Genomic DNA, 12196 nt, shown 5'->3' with positions numbered 1-12196 from the left:
ATGGCCCCAGAGTGGAGACAGGATCACCCTGATTACTTCAGTGAATCAGAATTTACCTCTAGAGCTACAGGCAAAGGCACCCATCTCATGGGCACCCATCTGAACAGAATCAGAGCTAAGCCAACAAGATGGAAAAGGGGCATGACTGCAACAAGACAGTAACAAGTGTCTGCTACAATACTTATACAAAATTTAACTTATTTCTCTAATAATAACTGAAGTTAATCAGCATGTGTATCTTCCCTTTGAAGAAAATAAAAATGTATCATACCTTGCATTTCTGTGATTGACATGGGGAAGGCATCATAAGTTTTGTAAACTGTCTTAAAAATTGGATTATTACTATCATCATCAATATAATCATGATAATTCTTTCTGTATGGAAAAAAATGGAGGGAGAATGGGTGTCAAAAGGGGTTCAGACAGAGGCAAGCTTTCCCTCCCACACTTCTTTTTAGAAACATTCCAAGCACCAACCATTTTCAAGCACCCATGAAACATTCATCAATACAGACCATATTCTGGGCCATAAAATGAGCCTCAACAAATCTGAAAGAATTGAAGTCATACAGCATGTGTTCTCTGAACATATTGACATCAGTAAGAGAAAGGTAAAAGAAAAATCTCCAGACATAGAAACTGAACAACATGCTTCTAAAAAACTCATGGGTCAAAGAGGAAGCTTCAAAGGAAATTTGAAAAAAATACATAGAACTGATTGGAAACAAAAAGACAACATATCGAAATTTGTAGGATGCAGCTAAAACTAAGGGGGAAATTTATAGCACCAAAAGCTTTATTGAGGAAAGATCTCAAATCAATCACCTAAGTCCCTACTTCAAGACATTTTTTAAATAGAAGAGCAAAATATGGAGAGAAGAGGGATATGGAGAAAAAAGAGAGAATATAGATGTATTTATTACTGCTGAATTGCACGCTTAAAAATGTCAAAGACGGCAAATTTTCTATGCATTTTTTACCTTAATTTTAAAAAGAAAAAAAAAAAAAGAAGAGCAAAATAAACCCAAAGCAAGTAGAAGGAAGAGAATCATAAAAGTAAGAGCAGAACTCAAAGAAATGGAAAAATAGAGAAGCAAGAAAGAATTGATAACCCCCCAGTAAGACTAACAAAAAGAGAGAAGACACAAATTTTCAGTGTCAGGAATGAAATAAAGGACATCACTACAGAACCTGTGGCATAAAGAATACTATGAAAATTGTGTGCCAGATCAACCTTCTGCTCCACCTTATCCACTCAACAAGAAGACAACTGTGTCTTGAGCCAACATGAACAGCTGCATCTGAATCCTGGGCAACCTAGACTGCGTGTTCTTCTTCACCAAGGCAGCCTTACCCCAGCATCTCTCCATGTACAGGAAAACTAGCTGTTCTTTTGTTTGTTTTATTTTTATTTTTTAAGTATTATTATTATTTTTTTGAGACCGAGTCTTGCTCTGTCGCCAGGCTGGAGTGCAGTGGCGCAATCTCGGCTCACTGCAACCTCTGCCTCCCAGGTTCAAGCAATTTCCTTGCCCCAGCCTCCCAAGTAGCTGAGATTACAGGCATGCACCACCATGCCCGGCTAATTTTTTGTATTTTAGTAGAGACGGGGTTTCACCATGTTGGCTAAGATAGTCTCAATCTCCTGACCTCATGATCTGTCCACCTCGGCCTCCCAAAGTGTTGGGATTACAGGTGTGAACCACCACACCTGGCCAACCATTTTGAAGTGTACAGTTGAGTGGCACTATGCACATTCACACTGCTGTGCAACCATCACTACCATCTACCTCTAGAACTCTTTCCATCTTCCCAAACTGAAATTCTGTACCCAATAGACACTAACTCCACATTCCCTCTTCCCCCCAGCCCCTGGCAAACACCATTCTACTTTCTGCCTCTATGAATTTGATGGCTCCAGGCACCCATGTCAGAATCTTTTGAAGGTTGAATAATATTTCATTGTGTGTGTGTATGTGTGTGTGTATATATATATATATCACATTTTGCTTATCTATTCATTCGTTGTTGGACATTTGGGTTGTTTTCATCTTTTTGTGAATAATGCTGCTATGAATATGAATGTAGAAAGTTCATTTTATAAGGGGACCCAGTAAAGTTTTAATTGATATATGATATGAGAAGTAACATCTATGGTCATGAGACAAAGGAAGTTGCTAAATGCCTGTGGCTTGAGCCGCATTAAGGGAGGGATGATTTAGGATGGGGGCCCATGTGAAAGGAACATGTCAGGGAGCTCTTGCTGTGAAAAGTACTTGCCTGACAGCAGATGCTGCATTTCATGCTCCTCTATCTACTGCTTCTGGATGACTTATGTGTGTGCTGCGCACCTCACTCAGCTGGCTGAGGTCTCCCCATCCAGATCTTCCGGCACTTGGGTGCAGTTACCTGCACTCTGCAGATGAGGAAATGAAAACACTAAGATATTAGTAGGCCTGTTCCTGTCACCAGCTGGCTGGCTCCAAAGGTTGTCTTCCAAGGCATGGAAGGATGGTCAGGAAATTGTGGGGTTTCTCTGTCAGAAGCACCCTGGTCCCTCAGGATCCTGATCTTCCTCCACATCCAGGGTGGCTGGATGCAGGGAGGAGGCGCAGAGAAAGCAGCACATGGTGTGAAGTTCAAGGATGCAGTGTGATGTGGTTCCAAGCCACCCGGTGATGTGAGGCAAGGGTATCCCATCCCTGTCTTGCTTCTCAGTTTCTTCATCTGTAGAACATGGATGGCACCTCTTCCCTCATGGAGATGTTGAGGGAATCACAACCCATACAGTGTGGCAAGTCATCCACCCACAGTAGGCAGATGATGAGCGGGCAGCAGTCTCAGGCCACTTTGCAGATCCTACACTATTCTTGTGCCCTTTCCTGCTGGAGCCTGAGATGTGGGAGGGCAAGCCCATCCCCTTCCCATGTAGACTTGCCCCTCTTGGTAAGGAGCGAGGGTGCTGGGAGGTGAGGGGTCATGCCCTCCTGGCACAGAGGGAGGCTGACAGTACCAGCTCCTGTGAGGAGGGCAGGAGGGCAAACACTGAGGGCAGGTGTTCCTGATCCAACCAAAACCCCACTGGCTGAGTAAGAGCTGGAGGTAACAGAACCACAACATGGTGAGTGGCAGGGTAGGGGGCAGGTGGTGGACAGAGAGTGGGGAGAGGTGTTGGGAAAGACACAAGTTCTGGAATCAGCCCGTCTGATTCCATTCCATTCACAAGGGCTGGCCCCCTGCTATTCTGGGCATGGACAGGCCGTAGTACAGGCCAATTGCAAAGATTCCCTTGGCTGAGTTCTGCGGCCTTCCTGTTATAGGGCCTGGTGCATAGCTGCCATTTGCCAAGTGGAGGCTGTATTTCTTCCAGAAAACTGCCTTTCCTAAATTCCTTTCTGCCTCTGTCAGTTGGGAGGATGGCTCCCTCTCTAACTCCCCTTCCCCTATGGTGAGCTCCTCCAAGCATGTATAGTAGGTGCTCAATGCTTGCTGGCAGAATCAATGAAAGGGTAGGGCATCATAGCCAAGAGAGTGGAGGTCAGCAGGAAGAGAAGAGTTCAGATTTCAAGGGGAAGCTGAGAGTAAAACCCTGTGCTGTCCTGGGAGACACATTCACAGGCATTTCATTCTGAAACTCTACCTGAGGCATCCAGGAGCCTGCCTGGGGGCCTCTACCTCAATATTGCTGCATCTGCCTACAGTCTTCTAGGTCCTGTGCATCTGCTAAGGGATGCTAACTTGACTGTTCACAGAGCGGAGAAAGGCACGATCACCCAGAAAGCCCGCACAGTAAGGACAGAGCCACAATGTAAGCACTGGCTCAGCCTGTTGCTTCTGAGTCCCCATCCTGTGCAGGACCCCACTCTCTGTGTGGCAGAGAGGAAACACAGGGATGAATCCCATGACCATCACCTCCCTCCAGGAGTTCATGCTCCAGATGCAAGGCTTGGGAAGAGACACTGCAGAATCAGGCTTTGCAGTGAGCTGCTGTTTCCTTGCTATAAATGGTTTCTCTGGGTGATGATTGAATGGCAATTGTCTTCAGGGTTGTTCTGTTCAGTTGTGTAGTTGTGTTGAGCCAAATGTGCCCAGCTAGGAGGCAAATTGGACCTGAAATCCAGCCCATGACACTTTTGCCATGCCATGCCAGGGGCTGGTGCTGCCCAGAGGGGCGCCTTCTATAATTCACACAAAGGCCCAGCACGTGGGCAGTGCTGAGCTTGCTTCCTTCTGGTGCATCCGATGCCGGTGAGCAAGAAGGCAAGGTGCAGTGTACAGCCCCTTGGTGGGATCTCAAACTGCTGCAGGGGAAGCAGCAGGGGCAGAGAGATGAGTGGCCCAACCACCTGCATAGAGCCCCTTCCCTCCCCATTCCTTCTCATCCCAGCCCTGGGGCATGCTTGGAGGTTGGCAGAGCCTTGCAGGAACTGACTCTGGAGATTCTCAGAAGGAAAAGCAGGAGAGGGAGTTTCCAGAGATTGGCAGGAAACTGCCAGGGGAGATCCCTGTGATTGAAGCCTCCTTAGCAACATTGGAATCTCCTCTGATCACAGGATGCCAAAAGGGTGCAAGGCAAGAGAAACAAAAGGTAAAGTAACAAAGGCCTCTCCTTGCTTCTTGGTGCCTGCCCCAGGCACATATCACATCTGTATCAAAGCCAGGGGCTGGGTGTCGCTGGTCCACTTTGCACAGGAATCAGCTGAGGCTCACTGGACGAGGCTGCTTGACCCCCACCACTCCGCTAGTCAGTGGCAGTGCCATGCTTTAGACCCTGGCCTGCCTGGCTCCCCACAGCAGCTGCCGCCTCTGCATGGACACCACCCCAGCCTGGCGTTGGGTGCAGTCGTGTGGGGGAAGCTGGAGCCTGGGCAGGTTGGGCTCTTGCATGGCTCCCGGAGCAGCTGACCTCATCCCATCTGGGTGTGTGGGGAAGGCAACAGGTGTGGTGCTGGGAGGGACCCAAGCCCGTGTTCAACATGTCTGGAGAAATCAGTGAAAACAGAAACGGCACACGATTTCCATAAGAAGAGCAAAGTCACGGGTTTCTCTGGAAAAGTCAGGTGGATGACATCGATTGCTCAAGGAGGATTTAGCAATAAGATGGAGGGAAGCCTACAGGCTGGCATCAGGAGCACGCTCGACCAGCACTAGAAGCACACCCAGGCGGTAGGAGCCACAGCCGCCTCCAGGTGTCTGTGATGCCCCCTCAGTGGGTGCCGCAGCTCTGGCTGCACATTAGGGGAAGTTACAAAGCGAGCGCATGGGCTTGGACCCCATTCCCTGGTTCTGCCTTAATTGCTCTGGGGAGACCCCGGCAGGGGCGTGTTTTTGAGTCTCAGGACTCTACTGTGTAGCTATGACGGAGAATCTTTCTCTGTGGGCTCATGACGCCCACCCAGGTCTGCTCCCCACCCCGTCGCATGAAGCCTTCTGCCTCAGGGATGGCAGCAGGCCGAGCAGGGGCCATGTGAGCTCCAGCAGGCCGATTCTCACCTGGGTCTAGAGAGGCCATCTGGCCAGGTGACCTGTGAGGCTCCTCCCTGGGGCAAAACCTTCGTTAAGGGTGGGCTGGAGAGGACGAGAAGGAATGTGGGATCCACTCACTTCCCAGCCCTGAAGGACTAGAGGCTGGTGTCTCAGCCAGCTCAGGCTGCCATAGCAAAATACCCCAGAATGGGAGCCTTAAACAACAGCTTAATTTTTCTCACAGCTCTGGAAGCTGGAAGCCCAAAATCAAGGCAGGGTTGGTTTCTCTGAGACCATCCTGGGCTTGCAGACAGCCACCCTCTCTCCATGTCCACATGAGATCCTTCCTCTGTGCCTGTCTGTGTCCTAATCTCTTTTTCTTGTAAGGACACCAGTCAGATCATGTTAGGGCCTCTAACAACCCCGTTTAAACCTAACTGCCTCTTTAAAGGCCCTGTCTCCAAATACAGTCACATTCTGAGGAATCCGGGGTTCAGGGCCTCAGTGCATGAATTTGGGACAAACACAGTTCAGCCCCTAACAGCTGTGCTGGAGGCTTGATGAGACGGCCCTGCCTAACCTAACATCAGCACAGCACACACACCTGCATGCTCACACTCACACACACTCACACACACACAATCACACATTCACACACTCACACATTCACACTCACACATACATTGACACACACTCACACACACTCTCCCACACACACATTCACACTCACATGCATTGACACACACCCACTCACCCACTCACACATTCACACTCTCCCACACACACATTCACACACGCATTGACACATACTCACCCACTCGCCTACTCACACACACTCACACTCTCCCACACACACATTCACACTCACATGCGTTGACACACTCACCCACTCACCCACTCACAAACTCACACTCTCCCACACACACATTCACACTCACACGCATTGACACACACTCACCCACCCACACCCACTCACACACTCTCCCACACAAACACATTCACCCTCACATGTATTGACACCCACCCACCCACTCACCCACTCACACACACTCACACTCTCCCACATACACATTCACACACGCATTGACACACACCCACCCACTCACCCACTCACACACTCACTCTCCCACACACACATTCACCCTCACACGCATTGACACCCACCCACCCACTCACACTCTCCCACACACATTTACCCTCACACGCATTGACACACACACCCACCCACTCACACTCCCACACACACATTCACCCTCACACGCATTGACATATACCCACCCACCCACTCTCCCACACACACATTCACCCTCGCATGCATTGACACACACTCACACACTCACACACACACACTCACACTCTCACACACACATTCACACCCACACCCATTGACACACACTCACACATTCACACACACACAGTCACACACACTCACACACTTACACACACATTCACATTCACACACACACTCAGGTTGACACTGGCCTGAGCTGAAAGTCAATAGTGCCCGTGAGGAGCCCTGGGACCTGGGGCAACTCACTGACCTCTCTCAGCCCAGCTTCTTAGGGGCTTGTGAGCATCATCCCCTGCCAGGGCCTCTGCACACTGCCTGGTCTGGGACAGGGGCGCCTTCGGTGCTCCTCACTCCAAGTCTTCCCACCGCCCGGGTTCTAGAGTTACCAGTTGAGGTGCTCTGGGCTGTACTGCAGGGCCGAAGGGCTCGTGACGCTGGGCCTTTTCCTACAGTCACTCATATCCACATGGAATCAGGTATCTAATATCCACAGGTAAATATGATCCACCCACCTGCCTGCCTACCTTCTGAAGTCACCATTTCCCTGACATAATTGCATCTTGCAGATCTCACAGTTGTTTCCTGTGGCCCACTTGATGGTTGGTGGCACCTTGGTATGTCCACCAGGTAGCACCTCATGGTGAACAACACAGCTAGCCCCAAGCAGGCCTTTCCCTTCCTCCTCACTCTGTTTGCATCACTGGATCAGGGAAGCTGGCTTCATTCAACCTTTCCTGCTGTAGGTCCTGAAAGGTGAGGTGATGGCTGCTTCTCCACTCCCTGCCCCTCTTTGTTGTGTTAAGTGTGATTGGTCACACATCACAGAAAAGTCATAAAGCAGATATTTGCCACATAACGTAGAATTTGAAAGAAAACATCTATGCCAGAGGAAACGGCTAGTTGCCTTGACTCAGGAGCGCCCCCAAGAGTCTGTCTCATTGGGAATCCTCCAGTTGCCCCAAGAGGAAACCATTGTGTTGACTTTTGTGACAGTTATTTACTAGGTTTTTATGATGTTTATCACTTACTTACCAGTTCTTAAGCACCAGAGTTGAGCTGGGCCTCTTTCTGCCCCTGGGATCACTGGGCATGTCCTCGTCAGTGTCTGATTTCTTTTGCTCAGCGTGTTTGGGGGATCCTTCTATTTCATTGCCTGGTCTTCGCTCATTTCCTATTGCAGTTCCGTGCATGGCCCATTACATGAACACAATCATTGCTTTCTCTCTTCTGTTATTGATGGACTTGGGGTTGCTTCTGATCTTTGGCTCTTAGGAAGGTTGCTCCATAAACATCCTGTCTCCAGGTGCACCTGTGCACAGTGCCTGTCAGAAATGTACCTGGGGGTGGAACTGGGTTTCTTCACTTTGGTAGGTGCTGCAGACGCTGCCCCTGAGTGGCCAGGCAGCTTCTGTTCTCACCAGCAGTGAGAGAGCCCCCTGTGCTCCAGCCCTCCCCAGAGCTTGGGATCACCAGACCTGAGAGCCACGTGTCCTCGTCCATGTGTAGCTGACCAAATGTGAGGATGCTCTGCCCATGGTTGGGGCCAGCTTCTCTTTGTCTCCCCATCTGGCTCCCCGCTGCTCCCTGTGTGCCCACCCCACCTGCTCCGGTGTCTGGCTGGCCTCCTCTTCCTGCTGAGCCAGTGCCTCTAAGGAGTTGCCAGCAGTGGGGATGCGCCAGGCCTCCTCCAGTTCTCCAGGGCACGGGCTTTCTGCACTGACCATCCTGGGTTTCATCGAGCTCTGCACCCTGCACCCTCAGCAGCTGGCCTCACAGAATCTGCCCGTCTGCTGCAGCTGGCCCTGACCTCCTGCCTGCCTCTTTCTGATCCTGTCGTCTTTTGCCTCCTTGGCCTCCCTCCTGGCCTTGCTGCTGTCTCCCTTCCTCAGCTTGTCTTCTGGGGAATTTCCAACCTTCCAGAACTCCCTGTGCCCATATGGAGCCCTGATCTGGGCAACACCACCCCTTGCAAAACTCCCCTCTGTCCACACCTCCTTGGGGCTTGCAGGCACCATCCACAGAACAGCAGGACTCACCATCTCAGTGGGCCACTGCAGGGTAGCCCAGGTTCGAGACAGCGCAGGACTGGGAGCCTGAGCCATAGCGTGGGCTATGCGACCTGGGCCAGGCATCAAATGTCTCTAAGCTCTCCTGTTCTCATCCATAAAAGAAAATAATTATAAGGATTCAGTGAGAGAATATCCGTGGCAGTGTTTGGGGGTGATGTGCTACATGGCTCAGAAGTCACTTTGAACATCATTGTCCCTTTCTGTAACGTAGCTTTCTGTCTGATGCATCCAGCTAGTATATAAGGAGAACCTGGTGCACACAGGTTGTTATTTCACCTTATCTTGTTGTGGAGTGCTCTCAACTGCCCCCCAGAAGGTAGGCACCATGCTCCTCTCTGCTTTACAGAAGAGGAAACTGAGGCCTAGGAAGGGGGCTGGCCTTGGCTGAGATGTTACCCCTGATAACAGGCAAAGCTGGGAATCTCATCTCTGTGGCAAGACTCCCAGCACCATCATGCACGGCTTTCTGGAACAAAGGCAGAATGATAGGGAGATCACAGGCTCCAAGGCAGGAGTGTGAAAGCATCAGAATATGCCACCCCAAAGGATGCCGCCTTGGCATAAGGATTATTTTGAGCTGAAGGCAATTGAGAAATAGCCAGATGCAGAAAAAGCTCTCTACTCCCCATGCTCCCATCTGCCTCAAGGGAGGGCAGAAATTAATCTTTTTCTTTTTTTTTTTTTAATACAGAGTCTCACTGTGTCACCCAGGCTGGAGTGCAGTGGAGCAATCCCGACTCACTGCAACCTCTGCCTCCTGGGTTCAAGAGATCCTCCTGCCTCAGACTCCCAAGTAGTTGGGATTACAAGCATGCACCACCGCACTCGGCTAATTTTTGTATTTTTAGTAAAGATGGGGTTTCACTGTGTTGGCCAGGCTGGTCTTGAACTCCTGACTTCGAGTGATCCACCTGCCTTGGCCTCCCAAAGTGCTGGGATTACAGGCATGAGCCACGGTGCCTGGCCCAGAAATTCATTTTTGTGAAGGGTTCCCCCTTCCTTCTCCTGTACCAGAAAGAAGCCACAACTCATCACTGGAGATGGCACCAAACTGGATCGTCATAACCTTTAATAAAATAACCCTTATCTTCCATTATTTCTCCTATATGTTCCCCTTTCCACATTTGCCATCCCTAGAAGCTCAAAAACATTTTTCCTTTGTCTTGTCACATCATCTCCACAATTTTTTTTTTTTTTTTTTGAAACAGAGTCTTGCTCTGTCACCCAGGCTGGAGTGCAGTGACACAATCTCGACTCACTGCAACCTCTGACTCCCAGGTTCAAGCGATTCTCCTGCCTCAGCCTCCTGAGCAGCTGGGATTACAGGCATGTGCCACCATGCCCAGCTAATTTTTGTATTTTTAGTAGAGACGAGGTTTTACCATGTTGGTCAGGCTGGTCTCAATCTCCCGACCTCGTGATCTGCCCGCCTTGGCCTCCCAAAGTGCTGGGATTACAGGCGTGAGCCACTGCACCTGGCCACATCTCCACAATTTATGGCTCTTTGTTAAGATGTTACACAGGCCCCAAATGCTAACCACCTCAGAGAGTCACATTTCTTTGTGAATGTCCCTGCATATGTATATAATTAAATCTGTTCTTTTCTCTTGTTAATTGCCTTTTGTCAGTTTAATTTGCAGGACTTCAGTCACTGAACATAAGAAGGTAGAAGACAAATTTTTTTTCTTCCTCACAAAGCCAGGACTCCTGAGGAGGGTCCCATGGCTCTGCTAATAGCACACCATCCCTAAGAGGGGACCAGCTCCAGGGAACAGCAGGGTAAGCCTCCCCATGACATAGAGTGCTGTGGATGTGCTGTGGGATGTGCCAGGGTGTGGTCCCCAGTGAGGGTGAGCAAGCAGGTCAGCTCCCTCTGGCCCTTGAAGGCCTCAGTGTGCCTTGCAGCCTGAGACCTGCCTGTCTCTCCTTGCAGCCCTGGTTGCAGAAGGGGTGAATCCGCCTTGAAGGCACTGCCGGCGCCTTCCCAGGGAGCTCCTCTGGCCCTCCCTCTCCATTCACCCACTCTCTCCGTGGTTACATTTTGTGAAAACAGATGCTTTCCAGGAGAATCACAGTTCATTAGGGAGATGGAGAGCAGGGATCCCAGGCTGCCACTGTGACCAGATGGGGAGGCCTGCCCAACACTGCAAACCCTCTGGCTGGTGCCGGGCCTGGCCCATCAGAGGGGCTGAATGAGCAGGGGCAGGGCAGATAGAGATTGCCCTACAGAGGTGACCTTTTGTTGCTAGCTTAAGAGTTGCTTTCCTTTGGCCAGGCGCGGTGGCTCATGCCTGTAATCCCAGCACTTTGGGAGGCAGAGGTGGGCAGATCACGAGGTCAGGAGATTGAGACCATCCTGGCTAACACGGTGAAACCCCGTCTCTACTAAAAACACAAAAAAATTGGCCAGGCGTGGTGGCAGGCACCTGTAGTCCCAGCTACTCAGGAGGCTGAGGCAGGAAAATGGCATGAACCCAGGAGGTGGAGCTTGCAGTGAGCGGAGATCGCACCACTGCACTTCAGCCTGGGAGACAGAGGGAGACTCCGTCTCAAAAACAAACAAACAAACAAACAAACAAACAGAGTTGCTTTCCTTTATCTCTTTAGAAAAGTTGTTTGGTAGATACTGTTACTGATGTGTGCACTGTGCGCTTCAGCAAAGACAGAAACAGAGCCCTGAGAACACCTGGGAACGGCTGCAGTGGTGAGCGGCCACTCCCAGCAGCCCTCTCTCGGAGAACAGGGGGGCTGCATAGAGGAGGGAAGGAGGGATGTGGGTGTGTCTCCCCATGCCTTTTGCTTCCAGAGAGAGGCCTCTGGGACGCAGGATCTCCCTGGGTGTTGCTTCTTCAGCTGGGAGCTGTTGACACCCACCAGGGACTGGAAGATCCCTGGACAAAAGGAAGGTGAGAAAGAAGCCCAGGAAGGGCCCAGGGGGAGAGGGATGTGCCCTGTCCTGGCCCGTCACTACTGACCTGCTCTCCCAAACGCCAATCACACCATCCACACAGAATCACTGGTTAAATGGGGTTCATGGTTCTGTGTAGACACTTCCACATCCACCTTTTCACTAAATTCAAATGGTGGCTCTTGCCTTTATTTTTTAAACAGCCTCACTGAGGTGTAATTGACATAGAACAAGCCATGCCTATCTGAAGTGTACAATTTGGTAGCTTTGACATAGGTATACCCCCCAGGAAACCATCACCACAGTCAAGATAGTGAGCGCATTCATCAGCTCAAGCGTTATTTATGTTTTTAAATTAACATAAATTAAGTTGATCATTAAACGAACTGGTATGGACACAAATTGACAGGACATCCAAACCGAAGGCATGAGCCTCTCTTCTGTGGAGGGGACAGTTGGGGA

This window comes from Colobus angolensis, unplaced genomic scaffold, assembly GCF_000951035.1.
Source record: "Colobus angolensis palliatus isolate OR3802 unplaced genomic scaffold, Cang.pa_1.0 Scaffold112, whole genome shotgun sequence".
Classification (NCBI taxonomy): domain Eukaryota; kingdom Metazoa; phylum Chordata; class Mammalia; order Primates; family Cercopithecidae; genus Colobus; species Colobus angolensis.
This window is presented reverse-complemented; position numbering follows the sequence as displayed.